Below are 21,863 nucleotides of genomic sequence, written 5' to 3' on the forward strand. Positions count from 1 at the left end.
GACAAAATAAGCAGTACAGTGGCAATTAGACACAAAGACCCCATAAAACACAGCTCTTAGCAGTTTTGCAGTGTAAATTGGCGGGGACTTACATGGACAGCCCGAGGGAAAAGGAAAGTTTACAAGACAAAAGAAGATCTTTTGAATGCCAGGAAGTTTGGGACACAGCACAGACAATATTGGCCAGCAGGAAGTAGATATGGCTTCAGGACATGATCAGGTCTATGCAGACCAGTGTTTCCAGAACATATTACACATAGGTTTGCTGGGGAAACGAAGATTTTATTAGGACACTGTAGCCTTAGAAAGCCCTAGATCCCTGGGGTCAAGTCAGCCACAAATACTAGGTAGTATCAGGATGGCAAAATCTGGCTTCAGTACAGACTCACCTGGATGTCGCTCACCCGCCCTGCTTTTCACACGTTTCGGTGAAGCAAAAAAAAAAAAAGAAAAAAGTACTTTGGGGTAAGAGAAATGTTTGCATAGACCACAGTCTCTGATTAGTGGCGTTTGGATTCTAAATCTCAATCATAAACCCACTCCTTTTTTTCCCCTTTAGGGAACTTTTTATTTTTTTTAAGCACCTGATTTTATGTAAATAATTGTGCATAACTTCTCTTTAACAAAGCTTTTTCAGCCACTACCTCTGATTATGCTTTGAGATGCATTGGTTATTGTCCGAAGCACATATTGAGCATGGATTATGGATTTCATGAGAACGCAATGCTAGTCCACTGGATAAGGATTTGAATCTGTGGCCTTCAGGATGGGCTGGGATCTCCTTAGTGGGTGTATTACCTACCTGGGCAATCATACAGAAAGTACAGAGAAGAGTAGACATTTTTATTTTTTATTTCCTACTTTACAACATTAAGGGGCTTAATGAAGATTACACAACAATGAGCCTTTAAGAGTCACTAAAACAGTTTTTAAAATCTGAACGTAGACCGTGTTTGAATACAAAAGTAAAACACTGCTTGCATCCCTTCTGAAAACTAGAGTTGCTGCAGGCTAACATACCAGATTCTGATATCATGGAGGTACATCCTGCTCACTGAATAATGTCTTGTATACAGAAACCACTTTAAGAATTTGCTCAGTAAACAATCTGTGTTACTAAATATTTCAATCATGTGTAGCTACGTTTATTACAAAAGAATCTGTTTCCTACCCCATAATTCATGGTACAGATGTTAAATCAGTGAATAATGTTCCATAGTTCACATTAATTATATATATAATTGTGCAACATGCAAATTACAACTCAAAGGGCGTCTAGATGTCTTTTTTTGCCTACAATATATAACACATGCTTAACAAGCAAGACATATGTTATAGTCAAATATTAATGTGACAGCATCTGGAGAAACTGCACACAGCATATATAAAATGTATCCAAATAAACCCTACTTAACACACTGCACTGTGCAGTAGAAGGCTCCTCTGGAAATTATATGCATTATCTGGCGCCATTCCTACCTCATTTCTCCTTTTTATACCTTATTTTACCGATATAATCAAAATACTATAACAATTGGCAAAAAATAAAAATAAATACAAGACTGAAGGAAACGGAGCAATACAACCAGCACTGAAATCAAAATACAACCAAAGATGAAAAGGGGATAGAGACCTAGGTCCAGAGGTATTTGCTGTATACAGGACACAACATAGTATTACAGAGAGGAAGTAGGGCATGAATAGCGCTAAATGAAGTATGAAGGAATGAACAGCAGTCCATTTTGTGGTGTCTGATTTCAGGGAAAAACAGAACATTAATTGATTTTCATTGTAATTTCAGGGGTGTGGAATTTTATTTTTCTACTTGACCAAAGAGAGCAATGCTTCTAAAATTCACTTTTCCTATACAAAAATGCACTCGTCTCTTTTAGTACCATGCAGTGAGGCGGCTCATTTGGGCAGCCTTCCTGATTGCTCATATTATATCACGGTTTGGATTCTAGCAAGGCTGAAATATGACCACCTTTCCACAAATCTACTTACAGGGGCTACAAAAAGGCAGATACAGATGCTAGATCCAGATTTAGAAATGCCCTGTGAGTTTCTGCATGCTGATCCATCAACCGGCATGTTCAGGGGTATTCACCAAGTCTATTCCAATCTCTTCGCACACTAGAAAAGTTTAAAAGTATTCTTTTCTGGCTCAAGGCGACGCCGGGGGATCGGCAGCACTATCGGGGGGAAGGCCTCTAGAGAGCTGAAATCATACTCTCCCCTCACCAGCCGGGATTGGCACCCCGCCCCCCTCCAGAGGACGCTTTCGGCGGCAGCTGGTGGCCGCGCTGCATCACCCGCGGAGGCAGTGATCAGCCTGGGGCCCCTTGGTGACATGGAGGGACGTCGTCGGCGGCCTCTTGGATCAATTGGCGCGGCCCGGTAGCAGCCAGTGGGGGGCTGGACGGGGAGACAAAGCCGGATCGGGCTGCAAAGGTGAGGAGGGCTGCAAAGAGGAGGGCGCGGTGACCCACTACTAAACACCCGGGACACTGAGACAATCACAGGCGGCGGACACCTCTGTGGTGGGAAGGCCTATCGCGTGGGGGTGCGGACGGCCTGTTGCAACGGCTCTTCCCCTCCGTATATGTGCTACGCAGTGGGAGCTCGGCGGCACCTTCGGGCCGCGGGGGTGAGTGCAGGATCTCCAGTTTCCTTTCATTTCTCAGCCTAACCGGAACTCCCCCCCCCCCCCACCCCCCCACCACCACCACCACGGACACCCACATCGATGTACGGTCAGACCGCAAGGCCCTGAAGAAGGTGATAGCGACTGCCCTACGCAGCTTGAAATGAGTTTGAAGGGGGTCCCCACTATTGTCTAAGGGCTTGATCACATCGGTGGTGGGTCGGACCGCATTCATCTTGTAGGGGGGGCAAGGGGGGCGGCCATGGACTTCTAGGAAGGTTTGCTGGCCCTCGGCCTGGGGGCGACTCCTCGCCCGAGTGGGATCCAGATCGGTCTGTGTGTGCCCGCGTAGAGGGAGTGATCACGTTGGTGCCCAGCCTGGCTTTGCTCAGATGTGCGGGGAGATCTCAGAGGGCTGCGATGACAAGGGCAGCGTGGCTCGACCGCACAAGGGCCTATTAACAAATTAACTGACTCCGGAGTGGCGGCTGGGGCAACTGGGGGCCAACAGGAGGCCATACCGGACAACGCGGCCCTGCTGGCGGCGATTACTCAATCCAGGGATATGCTGGGTGCCAAAATCGGGGAGGTGGGCTCGGACGTCATGCTGTTGCGGCAGGACTTGCGGAATGCAGTGTCCCGCATCACGGAGGGGGAGACCCGCATTTCAGGAGTAGAAGGCGATGTCGCAGTTCTGAAGCAAAAGGTGGCAAGCATGGAGAACATACAGAAGGGCCTGGCGCTCCGAGTTGAGGATGCGGAGGGACGGGTCTGGCGGAATAACCTGCACTTTGTTGGATTTCCAGAGGGATGCGAAAATGGCAACATGGAACGCTTCCTTGCGCAATGGCTAGAAAGCTGGCTCCCTCCGGAGGCCATGTCCAGGTGCTTTGTTGTGGAGCGGGCTCATAGAGCGCTCATTCAGAAGCCCCCGGTCGGGGCCCACCCACGGCCCATGATAGCAAAGCTCCTAAATGACCTTGACTGCGATGCCATACTGAAGCAGGCCCGGGCCAAAGAACCTCTGTTATATGACAATACCCGTATCCTGATTTTTCCGGACTACACGCGGATGGTACAGCAACAGCGCCCTCTTGTTACCGGCTCGCCTGCGGGTGGTGTACCATTCCGCACCCACTTCTTTGATACTCCGGAGGAGGTATTCAAATTGACGTATGAAAAGGTTCGAGTAAGGGTGCACACGCCGCCTGGGCGGGAGTCGGATTCTTGATCGAGCGAGGTTGCGCCGATGGGACCCCGAGGACAACAGCAGAGGGGAGATAGACTATCTCGATCTCGGCGGCACTCCATGTGGAGCCTCCTAACCGGGGGTGGGGGGGGGGGGGGCCTGCTCCTGGGCAACAGACATTGGAACCTTGACTTCAGATATCCTGAGGGTGCTGTGGTATTTTTCTAGCTGAACTGGTGGATGATTTGATCTATATTCATTGGGGGAGTCTCAATGTGGGCTGGGTCCCCACCTGTTTGGTACCGGTTGGGGGTATGCCCGGAAGGCATGGGCGGTAAGTTTGGGATCTATGGGTCGGGGCGTCCCTCGTCCCCCTGTTGGGGACTGGGAGCCAACCCAGCCGCGACAGATACGTCAGTGTTCTTGAGGTATGGGGTGGGGGTTTGTTTTGGGGGGGGGGGGTTTGTTTCAGGGTACGAGTCAAACTTCCACGAGGGGTCCACGGCACTGCTCACTCGCACTGCCACAGCCTTCCATCCATTATATGGCAATGCTCGCTCCATTATGGCTAGTAGGCCTGATAGAGGTCAGGTGTCCCCGGGTTCTCTCCGCATTTTCAGCTGGAACGTGCGTGGGGTACTGGACAAAATTAAACGCGGGCTGTACTGCACCAGGCAAAGAGGGCTAGAGCGGATATCCTCTTGCTGCAGGAAACTCATCTTGTGGGTACGAAGGCCCTGTGCTTGCAGCGATATGGATTTCAGCAGTTCTTTCATGCCGGGTTTACGAGGGGCGTGGCAATCCTGGTGCACCGCAGGGTCCCGTACGTACATGCAAAACAGTGGGCTGACACGCAGGGGCACTATCTGTTCATCCGAGGCACGATTGGGGAGGACCCCCTGGTACTGGGTTGCGTTTATGCACCCCCCCTCCCTACAGTGGACACTGGTAGAGAGGCTACTTACCATATGGGCTGAAATGCCCGATGTGACATCTGTGGTGGGCGGGGACTTGAATGATGTTATGGATGTGGTCAAGGACAAGAGCAGGGCTGGGGGCGGCCCAGGCTGGGGCCAGCCCACGAAACTGCACTCTATGGTGGTGGGCCTTGACTGGGTGGATGCGTGGCGGCGAGTACATGCGGATAGACGGGAGAACACATATCTATCGGCGGTTCACAAGTCCTTCTCCAGAATCGTCTATATTATTGTTCCCCGAGTGATAGCTAGTAGGGGGACGTCGGCTGAGATTCTCCCCCGTGGTCTCTCGCATCACTCCCCGGTGTACGTTGAGCTACTTAAGTACAGGGAGCGACAATCATTTTGTTGGTGCCTCTCGGTGTGGCATCTGCAAAACGACGAATACGGTAAGCATATGAGCGAGGCGATCGCGCAATATTTAACTATTAATGAGGGGCTGTCTCTAGTGCCGGGATATTATGGGAGGCCTTGAAGCCCACTCTGCAGGGTGTAGGTGTAGCCTGGTGCGTGGCAGCCTGTAGGAAGCGCAAATAGGAGTTGGAGTGGGCACAGACGGATGTAGAGGCACTTGAGCGCCAGAGCCGGGACACAGGAGAGTGGCAGGTCGTGTGACAACTGCTTCTAGCTCAACAGTCTAATGCTGCTCTCCCGGTGGACGGGGCCAGACAAGTTTGGCTGTCAACGCGCAGCAGGATATGTCAATGGGGGACTAATCTAGCAAGATGCTACATCGTCTTTGTCAGGGCACCTTTCACTCACAGACCCTACCGGGGGTGTTGGACGAGGCTGGGGCTAGGATTACGGACCCTATCACCATAGCAGAGAGTTTCGCTACATATTATGCGGATCTCTACGCCCCTTGGGAGTGTTTACCGGAGCCTACTATACACAAATTCATAGCAGACCTGCCGCCCAAAGCGGTGTCGGACGAAGAACTAGGCACAGCCCTGGGCAAGCTCAACTCCGGGAAGGCTCCTGGATCCAATGGGTGCCCAAGCGAGTTATTCAAACAATACAATTTACAGCTGGCTCCTTACTATCGAGCGGTCTTGGAAGAGGCTAGGAAGGAGGACCGGTTCCCCCCTGGACTGGAGGCATGCGGAGGTGGTGGTGTTTCATAAGCCCGGCCGGCCTCCGGAGCAACACGCATCCTATCGCCCCATTTGTCTTTTGAATGTGGAAGCCAAAATCCTGGTTAAAGCGTTGGCTAACTGCCTCCTACCTCACATTTCAACACTTGTACACCCGGATCAGGCCGGGTTTATGCCCCAGAGGGCGACCAGACATAATGTCAGTCGGGCGCATGTGGCAATGGTGGCTAACCAACAGACGGGGAGCCGGCGGCACTCCTGTTGGCTGACATGGACAGGGCGTTCGATTCCCTAAGTTGGGTGTATTTGTTCGCTCTACTACACAGACTTAACTGTAGCCCACGCTTCATGTCGTACTTAATGCTCCTATATACAGATCTGACGGCGTGGGTCCGGGTGGCGGGATCGGTCTCTTCCAGCTTCTCTATCAAACGGGGCACCCGGCAGGGATTCCCCCATCACCGTATTTATTCGCTCTGGCCATGGAGCCACTGGCGGCGTGGGTGCGCATTGATGCGCAGATCAGGGGCTTTGAGTGGGCCTCGGGTCTGTCTGACAGGGTTGAACTCTACGCGTACTATATCCTCTTTTTCCTTACGGCTTTGGACAGAACGGGGCCGCTGCTTCTGCGGATCATGCAGATCTTTGTGGAAACGTCGAGGCTCTATATGAACCCCTGCAAGTCCACGTTGTGGTTCTGGGGGACAGGGTGAGAGTGGGCACGTGAGCATTCACGATCGATTCAGGTGGCAGTGAGGGGCCTAAAATACTTGGGTGTGTTCCTTTCAAACATGCCGGCCATCTCCTGGCAGCAGAACCTGGCACCAATATGGGAGCGAGTCCGTGCAGATATTAAAACCTGGGGCGTATGCCTTTGACATTGTACAGTAAATCAGCAATATTTAAGATGGTAGCGCGTTCCTCTGCTGCTATACCAGCTACAGAATCACCCGTACCCGATCTCACCCAGATGGTTCCGGCTGGTGAATTCTGTGCTCAAGCAGTTCCTGTGGGAGGGGGGGGAGGGAGCAGTGCGTGTAGCGCTGCGCACATGCTTTCTATCCACCTACTGTGGAGGACTCGCGGCCTCGGACATGCTTTCGTATTACCAGGCCTCACATTTATTGGTCCTTAACCCCTTGGACGCTCATGACGAGCTCAGCTCGTCATGGAGTTTCCATTGATTTCAATGGAAATTCAATGAAGAATCTGAAAGTGCCTTAGCATCCAAGTGGTTAATGAGTGGTGGTATGGGGACAGGGGAGATCCGGCATATGCGTTGGAACGCCGACTTATGGGGCCCCACAAGCTACATACAATTCTTTACTCAGCACCGATGCGGGGCGCGTTGCCATCAGCCACACGGGTAGTGTTCCAAATTTGGAGGCAGGCACTACGGCGCATGGGATGGTGGAATACCTGGACTAGAGAAACTCCTCTATGGTATAATGGGCGCCTGCCCGACCCAGCGGCCCTGCAAGGCTTCCGGGGCTGGGATGCAATAGGTATTTCAACCCTGGGTGATGTTACGAGGGACACGACACTCAAGTCCTTTTCAGATTTGCAGGATTAATTCCGTATGCCCCGGTCCCAGTTTTATCGCTACCTCCAATTCCGCAATGCACTGTCCCCTAGTCTAGAGGGCCTGGAATTTCACCCCAAATTTAGCCCGTTGAAAGCGGAGGTTTTCATGGGGGATCTGGAGACAAAGAAGATCTCCTGGATCTACCAAACCCTGGTCACTCATTGTTCCCCTACACTCCAGGGGCTTTGAGGGGCTTGGGAGGAGGACGTAGGCACACTGCAGGAGGAGGATTGGAGGGAGGCATTGGCTGCCTCAAAGGGGTGGCTATAGCGATGCGTCTCTGCCTCATTCAATTTAAATACCTACACAGGGCCTACTATACCCAGGTTCGATTGTGGAGGGCAGGTCTGATTGCTTTCCCGGAGTGTCTGCGATGTGGTAGGGAGGAGGGCACGTTTGTACATACTGTTTGGCAGTGTCTATCCCTGGACCACTTCTGGAGGGGGGTGCTCTCCTGCCTGTCGGAGGTCTTGGGGTGGGAGCTTCCGCGTGCTTTATTTAGCATGCACAACCGTATTCATGTTAATTGCAGTGCACACGGATGCTGGAATTAACATGAATACTAACTTAAGGCCAACAATCAGCCCAGCAAGCACACGTCGTGTTTGAATCTCTGCTTTTCTTTTCTTAATTGTGCACAGCAGCGGGTTGATTGTGACCCTTTGAGTTAGTATTCATGTTATTTGCAGCGCTTGCTGTCCGCTGCAATTAACATGAATACTAACTTAATGGCCAACAATCAGACCAGCAGCTGTGCACTGTTATGAAAAGAAAAGCAGAGTCTCAAACACGACATGTGCTTTAGCACACGCTGTGTTTGAGACTATTTTTTTGTTCTTAATTGTGCACAGCTATGGGGCTGATTGTGACCCTTTGAGTTAGTATTCATGTTAATTGCAGCGCCCGGGTGCACTGCAATTAACATGAATACTAACTTAATGGCCCACAATCAGCCCCGCAGCTGGGCACGGTTATGAAAAGACGTGTGCTTTTCTTAACTGTGCGCAGCTGCGGGACTGATTTTGAACCTTTAAGTTAGTATTCATGTTAATTGCACATAGCTGCCATGGTTTCAGATTGCTTATGTGTGACATTTTAATTTTTTCACTCTACTTATGAGTGACATTCTGCAACTATTAGTGACACTTTTTGTGAGCAAATCAAGCAATGAAGACCAGGCTAACATATAAATATCATGAATAACGCCCATTTGAGCAACCAGAAACTCGCATTTTACTTGTACCAGCCAGTAGAAAATGAGAAAAAAAATTAACACAAAAAGCCAGTATATTCTCCCTCATTAAAACATACTACAAACACAAGGTATAATGAAGAAAGCACTTTAAACGTGCTTTAGAGCTGCATTTGATCCCTGACTGATAACATAAAATAAAGGAAACATAAAATAAAGGAAACAGTTATGTAATACTGGCTTTATGTGGACATAAACAATGTTTATAGCTGGTATTGTTCTTTAATGACTTGTAATCCTACCTTGAATAGTCCCAGTGTGGAGCCGACCGACTTAATAGGGGCTAGTGTCTCCAGTCTGCCTTTGGGTGTAGAAGACAGAAAAGCACTGTACGTACAGTATTAGTGGTGATCATCATGCTGGCGCTCAAGATACTTCGACAGCATCCGTAATCATGCCGGAATAAAATACCAAAAGGAAAGGTCTCGGTCAGTGGCATGGGAGTGGCGCCTTTTGCTGGATAACAGCAATCGGTAAGGTGCCATCCTGGAAAAATCACGTAGTCTACTGATGATCACTGAAGGAACTACATGCCGCAAGACAGACAGGCAGCAGTGGTGTGGTCTCAGCAGTTAATTAATACAGGCTTTCATATGCCGCTTCAGGTACTGAGTTAATACACACCACAGAAGTTTATCAGAGTTAGTGACATAGGCAAGCTGTAAAGCACTCCTTCTTGGGAAGCCGTGGGATGAGAGATCATCATGCCACACCTCTGGCCGCGGACTGCCAATAAAAGCCAGCCCGTGGGTCGTACTTCGAGTACCACGGGTCTAGCCTTTGCTTTTTGACAGAAAGCGCTGAGTAGCGAGTCGGGCTGCAGCTCAGAGAGCTCACTCAGCTGCTAAATAACTTTAAAATGTTGGTCTGGCTGCACACGTAAGTGACGTTCAATGGCACAACTGACTACAGCACCAGCAGTGACACTGTAAAGTCACAGTATGCGCTTAAACATCTTCCCTCCTAGTGGTGGTTTCTCAAGTTGAAGTTGAAAAGTTTTATTTACCAGTGGCACGCCCGCAGGTGGACGAGAGGCGCTAAAATTCGAGGGAAGCTCTGAATTTGAGTGTATTTCTGCTCCACTGTTAGTGATTCAAGTGAATCCAGTTATCCCACGCCCAGCAGCACTAATTTATCGGGACAGTTACATATTTTCCTCAACAAACTTTCATCCAGGGCCACAGACAGAAACCAATGCACATCTTCTGAGCTAAGCTTTGAGCCCCGGCACTTATTGTTGTACAAATTAAGCACTGTTTCTTGCAGCATCTGAAAATGGTTTAAGTTGCCAAATGAAGATAAACACTGCAGTCTACAGCAAGAAGATTCCATCTTTTCACAAAAATTAACTTTGAGCGGTTGACAAAGCTGCACATGACCAGCTTTAGTGGGTGGCACCCGGTGCAACATTCTCTTTTTTTGGTGCCCTCCTCTCATAGCTCTCTTTTCCACAAGTTCTCCCACTGCCACTCTCCAAGAGTGCCCCTCATCTCTCCACAGACACTCTAACATATATATTTCATTTTATAGAGCTTCTAATACCCGTATAGGATGTCAGAGCACTTTGCATCCCGCATATGATAAGCAGAGATGAAGGCTTATACGTGTGTAAATCAGTGTACAGGAAATGTTAAATAAAACAATGGGGATTACAAGGTGTAGGAATACCATATCATTCTTGCTAGCAGACTGTATGTTTTTAGAGTTTTTTTGTCTAGAGAAGCGCAAACTTCGGATTCTCCGTCAGTCATATTCACTTTATTTGGTTAATAAAAACCATAAAAGTATACTACAAACATCTTATACAACAATAATAAAACATATAATAATAATAATCCACATGTGTAAAACGCACAATCACCCGTTAGGGTCTCTAGGCGCTGGGGGCAGTCGGGAAGATTAAGCAAGCTATAGCCCAGAATCACATGGTGCTGGGCTAATCTGCCGCCGGTGCCGGGGATCGAGCCGTGATCCCCAGATTCCAGAGTCAGTCGCCCTAGCCGCGGCGACACACAAGGGTCATATTAGAGTACTCTTAGGCACCATAAAAATTCAACAAGAAAAAGGTCCTCAGCCTTTTGGTTGTTTAAAAACTCAGGATTCTGAAAGCACACGTCGTGTTTGAGACTCTGCATTTCTTTTATTAATAGTACGCAGCGGCAGGGCTGATTTGTGCCTTTGCAAAAGTATTCGTGTGCAGCACCTTGTACATGCATAACTGGTGCAGCGATTAGCATAAATACTTTCAAAAAAGGCTCACAATCTGCCCCGCAGTCATGCTCCTATTAACAGTGATGGCACTTGACTTGTGTGAACGGCCCTCTTCCGCACTCCATGTTTTCCTGTATGTCACACATTTCACACACTATCCCTGACAGGCTATCCAGACATTACTCCGTAGCTTGCACATCAAATTGTAAATATGTAATGTAATTGTGTATATATGTGATCTTCTATAGGCTCCTAACATTTCCTCACCCTATGAACAGTGCTCCAGTTGAGGATGTTTAGTAAAATTGTATTACGGTACCACCATTGGAGTCCTGTGCTTTTCTGAACCCGAAGTGTACTTGCCTGTGAAACCAATTCATGTCATAGCATGTGTATCTAAATTGAAAACCTGCTTTAAGACCATTCATGTGGCTCTGCATGTGTGGAAATGCACCGTCTTTTCATTTTTTTAAGCAAATGTTTGGATTGATATTTGGCGCTGCAGCCCACGCACGGTATGGTTCATGGAGCACATAGTCTTAGTTGCAGAGCACAGAGACCTTACACTGCCGCACACAGAGGGAAAAAATTAGAGGGAACATTGAATGTAGCCCATATTTTCCAACTACTGAGACCATGATGGCATCCTGCAGATAATGCAGAGCGGGCCGCCACTCAAGTGGGAAAACAATACCATTGCCTTTTTTCTGGATTTTACCCTGGGTGTACAGAAGCTGCAGCATTTCTTTCTGGAAGTCAAAAATGTTTTGCGGGAACATAAACTAAAATATGCTGTGCTATACCTTGCAAACTGCGGGTGGTGGCGGATGATAAGACTTGGTTCTTTGACAATCCAGAGAAAGTCTGGAACTGGATTGAAGGCTGGTGGATAGTCCGAGACAAGAGATCACAGAAACGGAGCAAGACGAGAAAGCGGCAGAGAGCTCACAGACTGCAACGTAATCTTGCTGCGCACTCTAATGTTGACGATTGCCAACAACTGGGGCACCCTAAGGATCCTGATATAAGGGGCAGGGGCCATCGGCTTGTCGAGGGAAGCATCAGCTAGTTCTTTGCACAGCTACATGTGCTCATCCTGATGTGCAGCAGGCTGAACATACTCCCTACCTCACTGAAAGTGGGGATCATCTAGTATAATCACCAAAAACTGCTGTAAGACTGAGTAACAACTAAACTGTAACAAAAAATGCTTGCTATTTTAAGGGGAACCGTGGAGTGGCTGTAGAATGGCTCCATGTCTCCCTTGCAATAAGTTGCATGTGTTGGAATAAAAGGCGTTCTGCACAGTTGGGGGTGGGCAGTTATTAGTCTGTCATGCAGGGAGGCAGGGTTGCAACGTGGGCTTGTGTTATTTGTTAATAGTACATGTGTTAGTAGTAGCAATGACATTTCCTTGCAGAAGCAGTGTTCATTAATAATATAATAATAATATCCACATTTGTAAAGCGCACAATCACCCGTTAGGGTCTCTAGGCGCTGGGGGCCGTCGGGAAGATTAAGCAAGCTATTGCCCAGAGTCACATGGTGCTGGGCTAATCTGCCCCCGGTGCCGGGGATCGAACCGTGATCCCCAGATTCCCGAGTCAGTCGCCCTGGCCGCGGCGTCACACCTCTTAGGACCTATTCTCTTTCCCCGACCTCAAATCAAAGGTAGTCATGACATTACGAGCTTTCCCCGTGGATCCAGCGCACTAAGCACTTGAGGAGCTTCCATATCGCTTTGGTTTGTGTGCCAGTGAACCCCGCCCCCCTCTTACTCTGGAACCAGGAGAATGACAAATGGTCCTTATTCCAGCAGGGTGTGCCCATTGACATGGTCTGATGGCTGCTATGTTACCGACCCCCAGCTTTAAAGTACTATCCTGGAATGTAAATGGCCTGAAAGACAAAATTAAAGGAGGAGTGGTCCTGCAATATCTGAAAAGACACTCTCCACCCTCGACCCTACTGCCTGTCAATATACCTTTTTTACTGGGGAGCAAATGGTAGTTTATCCTGTTTAGATTATATAGTCACATTGGCACACCAACACCCCGATTAGGGTGATATAAATCACCTTGCAGGGTTGGAGGGGGTAGTGGAGAGGTCCTTTAATGATGCAGTGCTAGAAAGACAGGGATCCGGTCCACGATTCTTGGCCTGGATCCTGCTTTGATATGCTGACCAGCTGGCCCTAGGGACGGTGAATGGGAGCATATCAACAATTTTCCCACTGGGTGGAGGTATGTAGCAGTGATGCCCGCTCTCCCCGTTGATTTTTTCCTTAGTGTTTGAACCGCTGGCAGTTTGGATATGGGGTGACCCGCTAATTAGGGGACTAAAATGGATCGAGGAGTGGGAGGACAGAATCTCCCTCTATGCTGATGACATCCTGTTCTAAATAGCCGATCTGAGCACCACACTGCATAGAATACTACATATATTTAAGCTGTGTCGTAAATATACGGGATACACCATCAACTGGGAAAGTCACTAATTTATGTACTCCATGGAAACACCCCACGCCTCCCTAGAGATTGCACAGCAAGGGTGGTCACAAGGGGGGGGATTTACATTACCAGAGACCCTGACATCTTTCATAAACGTAATCTTGAGACCCCACTTGCACATCTGCGTAGTGTTGTCCAAGACTGAAGGGCCCTGCCGATGTCACTGTTGGGTAAAGCACCACTCTTTAAAATGACGGCCCTGCCCCACTTTTTTTTTAATATTCTGCACAACACTTCATATGTAGAATCGCCTTCATACTTTCCTGCAGTGGATGTCTTGGAGTGTACACTTCCCTGGGGCGGAGGTGTCCCCAGAATATCCCTCCCAAATCAATCAATCAATCATGCCATTTGTATAGCGCACTACTCACCCGGGAGGGTCTCAAGGCGCTTGGGGGGAGGGGTATGCTACTGCTCGAACAGCCAGGTCTTGAGTTGTTTCCTGAAGGCGAGATGGTCCTGGGTCAGCCGAAGGTGGATGGGGAGGGAGTTCCAAGTCTTGGCAGCCAGGTAAGAGAAGGATCTTCCTCCGGCGGTGGCTCTTCGGATGCGTGGTACGGCTGCGAGGGCGAGGCTGGTGGACCGTAGCTGGCGGGTGGGCGTGTAGAAGGTCAGGCGGTCGTTGAGGTACTTGGGGCCCAGGTCGTGGAGAGACTTGTGTGCGTGGGTGAGGAGCCGGAACGTGATCCTCTTGTCGACGGGGAGCCAGTGCAGGTTCCTCAGGTGGCTGGAGATGTGGCTGCGTCGGGGGACATCCAGGATGAGTCGGGCGGAGGCGTTCTGGATGCGCTGGAGTCTTTTCTGTAGCTTGGCTGTGGTTCCGGACCAGAAGTTGGTATGATGGCAGAATAGCACTCTGGGCCCCTTCAAAAATACTACTTGGCAGCCCAGCTCACAGCAGTCACTTATTAGGTTCACTTACCCCATGATGAGCCCGCATATAGAATAGACCGACGTAACAGGTAACCAAGAGGTTACCTCAGAGCACTTTATGGTAGGCGTGGTTACAAATCATTACCACCCCGACCTCAGTTACGATACAAATATGGCATACCACACTTGCGGCATTTGGGTGGCAGGGTAAGATCACTCCAGCGATCCCGCAGTGGGACACCGTGCCAACAGGGCTTCAATAAGTGGGGAGATGGGGAGAGAGCTAGCTAGGGTGCGGAGAGGGAGTGATGGCCTTTGCGGATTTATAGAGAGATTATCAACTAGAACACACAGACATACCGCCAACTCCAGACCAGTCATGCACTAAGGAGGGCACTACCGAGGGGAGAGGAGCTTGCTGAGTCCTTCCCATTGGAAGACAGATTACTTGATGACTATATGGAGAAGGTGATCTCCTTAACTGATCGAAAAATCTTAAATATCTCCCCTGACCTTCTGTCATGTCTTCAAAAAAGGTGGGAGGAGAATGTGGGACATTTGGAGGATGACGAATGGCAAGCGGTAATGGTATACCCTAAGGAGGTGGTCATACATGCCCATTTTACACTAATACAACGCAAGGTCTTACATAGAATATATTTTGCCTGCATGTCACTTGTTAAGATGGGCAAGGCGGAGTCGAAGATGTGCCCCAAGGGGAGTGGACATTAAGGTGCACTATTTTGTGGGATTGTCTGACGCTCTAAGATTACTGGGAGATGGTGACATCTTGTGCCATGAATGTGTGTGGTGCAGACATGACGAGATCAGCAAAATGGTGCCTTTTGAATATATGGGAGGCTACGGATTTAAATAGCAAGGACCGCCTCTGGGTGACATTAGGTTTTATGGTGGCTAAACACATAATAGCCAAGAATGGAACATTGGTACGACTAGTTTCAACAAGATAATGGGAAACATGAAAATAAACAAGCATTGGCAAAGCCAATATGTTTGATATTGATGGTCAGCCTTTTGGTTTGGTCAGTGCACGTACTGTTTAGAGAGGTTTTTTGTACAACTTCATGGGTGCTTCCAAGCCCTCACTATTATAACTAACATTGGCAAAAAACCATAGTATTTTTTGGTCTCAAAAAGCACATACTATCACAGTAGTCCCTGGCAATTAACAAAACTATTTTGTGCCCAGATATGCTCCTTGTGACAAGAGAGGAAGCCAGTGGATGGATGGAGAGAGGGAGAAAGAATGTTTTAATAGAGACGAAAATGTTTTGTTTAACTCAAGAACTATTTAGGGGCCCAATTCTTAAAAGAAAGTCACGAAATAGCACCCACTGGTATATATCCTTGCATTAGTGCAGATTTACGGTTTTCTTGAATTCAAAAGAATTTACAGAAGCAGGCCAGGAAATTGTACCCCCTAGAAAATGTGTGTGTAATGCTTTTTAGCACGAGCAAATATGTAGGAGTAGATGTGCTCATATAAAAATCAACTGAGAGTTTACAAGTTCACTTTCCCTACAGCCACTTTTCCCGAACCCTATAAGATGTTTTACTTCAGCCACTGTCATGGGTGAATTTCCAACATTCTCAGTAAGAAAAGATTATAGAAGAGCTGGAAAAAAAACTAAAAGATGTAATTTAGTAGGTCTGCACAGACTCAAAAGGGCATTCCAACACTGGAACTATTGCTTAACTCTGCCTCCAGCCCAAGCATGTATATCTGTGGAAAGGTGGCAAAATAAGGAAATTGATAGAATTCAAACCCTACTATACTATGAGCCCTGGCATAATAAGAAAGGCCAATATCAGAGCGTTCATATAATGAGATTGCTGCCATAATTGGTCACTGCACTACGTGTCATCAAAAGGGCAAATATTTTTTTTTCAGGGCTAGTAGATTTGTGGAGCACCCTCTCCCATGGACAAGTAGATCATTTTATTGAATTTCATACCCCCTGGGGACTTGACTGATGTATTTTGACTATGTATCAGTTAGAAAAAAACGTCAGTTTCTATATAGGGAACATTACTGATTTTTGTTTCTCTTATAGGATGTCACACCTTTCATTTATTTTGATTAGATGTTTTAGAATGTTAAATCTGTAACATTTAATTCAGTGTAATGCAATATTGAAACGTAAAAGACATGGCTAGGGCGTTATACAGTTGAGATGTGGAGCATTGCACTATGCATGCCTGATTGTTGTTTGAATACATTTATTTAATAATCTTTTTTTAATTACAGTTTTGCATTGTGTCAATATAGAAACAGCCTACTGGACTCCAAGGATACTACATGGGAGTGGTGGTTAACGATGCAACATGTAGAGGCAGTGTTACTTAGGAAGACATGTCCTATTGGCATGTGTTTATTTATTTTAATAATAGCCATGAATTTTGGACTTTGTATATAGAAGCTAATAGTGGAGTATTTCACTTTAACACTGCTCAATTGCCCCTCATTATTTCTTAGGTGTTCAAGAATACTAAAATACGCCTTTGTATTGTCACTGTCTTGCGATGTTTATTGTGCACTATTTCCTATCTACGGTATAACTGTGTGCCTTAAGAGTTGTATGAAGTAAATTAATGTGATATTGTATACTATTAATCGCTCTATGTAGATAATGACATGAGGTATGTAGGTGACTGTATTGCCTTGATTGGTTTGTGCATATGCTCGAAAAATGAAAATAAGAAGAAAAAAATATATACTAAGAAACGGGAAAGAACATTTGACTGCTTTGGTGGGGGGGGTCACATATACAACCGCTAGCTAGGCATTTTGGATGTGTGTTTCCAATACCACTTTTTTTCCGTTTTAACCACTTCAACATGGCCATCGTTTTAATTATCAATTTTGCACTATGCTTGGGAGTGTTGATGGTGTTAACATAACTAAGCAGTGATCGGCTCGCGTGTTGAATATGGTGGCTTTTTCTCATCATAAGTGTTCAGGAATTCCAATACAAGTACAGGTGAGCTAATGATTGGGTATTTATAATCTTATAAGTAGTCATGTTATTCCGATCTTCTCTTTTTGAGTGTCTACAGTTAAACAGATGTTTCTCACTATCAGAATACAAGTTTGGGATTTTGCCCTTGCGTTTATGAGAGCAGATGATTGGTCATCTTATCGTATCACGTATTACTTGGTTCCCGTTATGCATTTTTTTGAAGTGGCAAATAACAGCATGGCATGTGACTGCTCCCTCATCAAGAAGTGTTGCCTATATGCCCTTTCTTATATTTGAAATTACCTCAAGAAAGCATTTACTCTTCTTATTCAAGATGCATTATTATGCTGGGGAGTGTTGATGGTTTGGCATAATGTATTTGTGACTGTGCGTCATATACATGTATGGATGATTAAATAACCATCCCGGATTTAGAAAATGTGTGACGGTGTGCTAGAGGCAGGATATCTTGAACTGCAAAGCTGCTCACGTTCCGTTCCTTTACGCGTACTCAAATTGTTACAACCTACTTCTCATTAGGATTACTGCTGCACTGCTTTGCTGCTTGATTTTGTGCTAAGTCAGTATGACAACTCTAACAATATATGGACAATTTTATGATAGCTTTGCATGGGTTGATTAGTACAACTGATAGAGTCCTATATAAATATCTTTATGGTGCTGGTGTGTTTGTTTTCTTTATATTCTATGCCAGCAGGTTCCAAACTGTGGTCTGCGGGCCACCAGGGGTCCACGACACGTTCCCAGGGGGTCCGTAGGCAGCAGTTTTAAAAACACTGCAAAGTTGCTTGCATAACCAGCAGTTTTCAGGCAACAATAAAGGTGTCAAGATAACTCTGGTGATTAATGTACTTGCTGGAGAGAGATGCTTTGGGTCCTGGTAGCAGCAGGAGCCTCGTACCATGAAATAAAACCAAGTATTGAAAAGTTAGTAGCCGAGATGCAGCACCAACCTTCCATAAATTCTTTTCCGGTTTTTGCATATTTTTTCCAATATATAATATTAAAATCTTTAGTAATTAAAGTATTTGTCTGGTGTGTACTTGTTTGTGTATTTTTTATTTGGGGGGTCCCCGGCTTCCAGTAGGGACTCAGCGGGAGTCCTCAGGAGTCATAAGGTTGGGAACCACTGACTTATGACTATTTATAGTTGCATATTCATTATACAAAACAAAAATAATAAAGTATAGGGTCAAGGCTTTGCAGAATATTATTGCTAACCTTAATTACTCACTTAATACGAACCTTACCTTGGGCAAAAATAAACAGTACAATCACCCCCAATTGTAGGAAGGCATACCGTTATCCTGAATCACAACTGTCCCCATTGAGACGCCCCATTTATCCACGTATCTGGATACTCATCAAAACACGCAAGTTTAATTCAAGCACACTAGCTACGGAAGATACAGCCATTAAGTGTAAAGGCTCAGCTATAAACCATAATTCATACTTACATATAACCTGTATGGCCACTTTACTTCTCTGTTTGTCTGGCACTAAGACAATATGGCAACTAAAGCACCCAAATTGCTCATTCAAAAAGTAAAGACACTGACTTTGGGAACTGGATAGTTTGAAAAAGAAGGATAGTGGCTGTATGGTAAATAAAAGAGTGGCCCAAAGAGCTGGAATTCACAGATTAGAACCAATTCAAAGAGTATGGTGAACACCATGACTGTAGAGGGAAGCGAACTACGAAAATAACAGGTAAAAAATAAGGAAGTGGCAGAGTCAATGTCAGAATGGGCATAGTGGTACAAAGCACGAAGAGCTATGTACAATAACATCACAATTAATTGATCATTCGCCTTCGTATCATGGAGGTACTGATCTCAAAATTTGCCACTAACACCACAATTCCAAATTAGTTTCTGCACCAAAACAGAAGCCAATCACATACATTACAGTCAATTAATCTTGGGACATAATTATCCCAAGCCTCACTCCTCTTCATGTTAAAACAGCCAGCAGGTTTTTCCAGCATAAGCTGACCAGTTAATGTATGAGGATCACTTAACTTTCAGTGCTAAATTACCTTAAGTGACCTCCAACGCATTTCTAGGAATTTCCAGGGTTACGTTATACGTACTTAATTTCGTCTCTCTACAATAGCAATAGACCTTGTGTAACGAGCACATTGAGAGCGGCCATAGCAACTCTTCTATTTCCTCATCAGAGCACCATAAAACAGGACGACCAAGAGCTAAAATAGTGCAACAGATGAATTGGCCAAAGAGGTTCACAAAGGACTGACAGTGTAACAGTAGGTAGAGCTTAAAATGGGATTAAAATACTGGGGGAAGCAGGGGGCAGGGGGTCTCTCAAAGGAGCGTGGCTGATGTAATTAAGGGAATGCCTTAAAAACCAACAAGCTAAAAATCTGTGCTTAACATAGAGTGCTGCCCAACTGGTATTTTGCTGTTTCTGTCATTGCATCCAGATATATGAGACACAAGTAACATTAAGGGCGAGAAAGCAAAAGACACACAATTGATCGACGGAAGGCAGAACAAATCAAAACATGCTCCCCCAGTCAATAGATCTGGGTTATATTCATGCTCACCATCCCACCCCAGTTTAGACCTGGCCATGTGCATATCAGTCTTGACCCTGTGCCTCATGGGAACAGTCCAGTCCGAACTGCCAAGCCAAGTCCTCCCTGGACCGGAAACAAGCAACATTATACATACAAGCCAGGTCTATTGGCTCCATCAATGGTTGTTAGTTGCATAAGCGAAATAAGCAGCAACTATGGCTGTGCTGTATATAATATTGAAAATGCTTCAGTTCTGAAATGATTAGACTGTGAAAGAACTAAGACTTATCTTTGAAGTTACATCAAAAACTCTGAGCAGTGGTACCGATGCAGAATTGAGGTTTTACTTTCACCCTGACGGAGAGGGAAACAATGGAGAGACCGAAAGGGACCCGTCTCAGCACCTGCTTTTAAGAACTGACGGTGCTGGGCACAGGCAGGACCCGGCCCCCTCAAAGCCTTGAAAGTAGGTCTAAAAATTGCCAGACTATAAGGGAATCGTGCATGAGCTGTGTTATGGTCACGATATGGGACATTCATGCTCTGCAGTCCACTTACATCCAATGGTCTGTTATGCATGGTCCTACAAACAGCTACATCACACCGCCAACCACGTCCACCAATGCTGTGCTTACACACCATCTAGCACATGCACTGCCATTTACGTTAGGTTCATTCATAGCAACTGCATAAACTGGCAGAAGGATGTACACCACTTCGGCATGAAAATTACAAATCAATGTTATAAACAATATGAGAAAATTATGTAACAGGTCAATTTTAAATCTCTTAGACTTTCTGGCGTGGTTATAAAAGGGAAAAGAGAAGAGGAAGGGAAAAGGGAATTGGTGCATAATAAATGTTCATACACATTCTACCTTGAACACTACACGTGATAATAAATACTCAACAGTAGAGAAATTGCAACCTTCCAAAAAGAAGCGCGAGTAACTCAACAGATATGCAAAATACATCCTCCAGTGCTAAGTGACCTTATTAATGGCAGAAAAACGTCATTTAAAAGGCCAGTACAATGACGCACTGAAAACCAAAATCACATCAACTCAGTACTAATGACTGATCCTTTTACAAGAGGGACGTCCCAACGAAAGAAGGTTCAGTTACAGGCTTTCAGATTAACCACATCACAGTCATCCTTCAGTAAATATATTTATATATTGGAAATCAGGAACAGCTACTGCTCTACGGGAACTACGTTAGAGACAGCTGTTGAGAGGAAAGGATTCCACGTAACAAGGTCTACTTTTTCTATAACACTGTGTAACGGCACACAGCTCTATTGCCTAGGGTTCAGGGATACCTTAGTGGGTAGGTGCTATCTACTCATCTATCTCCAAAATATGATTAAAGAGCTTGCATTGATCCGACCCACCCCCTACAAAACAATCGACGCTAGCCAAACGATTCTAACACAGAGCCCACCTACCACTCCCTAAGAGCTCCCACCCATATCATATCTGTTTATAGAGACACTCCTCAACATATAATTAGTGACCCAACTTCCACTACACCATAATAAGGCACAAAAGACATACCATTGACTACTCAGGCAATATTCCTAAAACTTTTCTGAGTCATTCGTGAGTCCTACCTGAGTAACAATACCTATCACGTGCCATCGTCACTCAGCACTAAGACCCATCCGTCCACATACCTGGCCTTGTCCACATCTCTATATTATACCACCCCCTATCTTTCACAACTCCGTCCTCCCTAGTGACATGTTAACCTGGGTTTCCTATGCCGACTAATGTTCAGTCCTTAAATCAGTCACCTAATGCCCTATCCTCGCGAACAAATCAGAGTCCTGTCTTTTTGAAGTATGAACCCATACATTAACCCAGTGTTTGTATTAAACCCTCGTAAACACCCCATATCATCTTCACCCACCAAGGTGATACTCTAAAAAGACATCGATTTCTGATCAAGCCACCGTTTCAGGTCCCAACCGAACACCAGGACCCAC

The 21,863-nt window shown here is 46.3% G+C and overlaps 1 protein-coding gene across 1 annotated transcript in view; it reads right to left on the reverse strand.

The window, feature by feature from the left end:
- SEC24A (SEC24 homolog A, COPII component) overlaps positions 1 to 21,863 on the reverse strand; it is a 619,052-nt gene that overhangs the window by 595,969 nt on the left and 1,220 nt on the right. The gene's annotated exons all lie outside the window — the stretch shown is intronic.

This window comes from Lissotriton helveticus, chromosome 7 (genome assembly GCF_964261635.1).
Source record: "Lissotriton helveticus chromosome 7, aLisHel1.1, whole genome shotgun sequence".
NCBI lineage: Eukaryota > Metazoa > Chordata > Amphibia > Caudata > Salamandridae > Lissotriton > Lissotriton helveticus.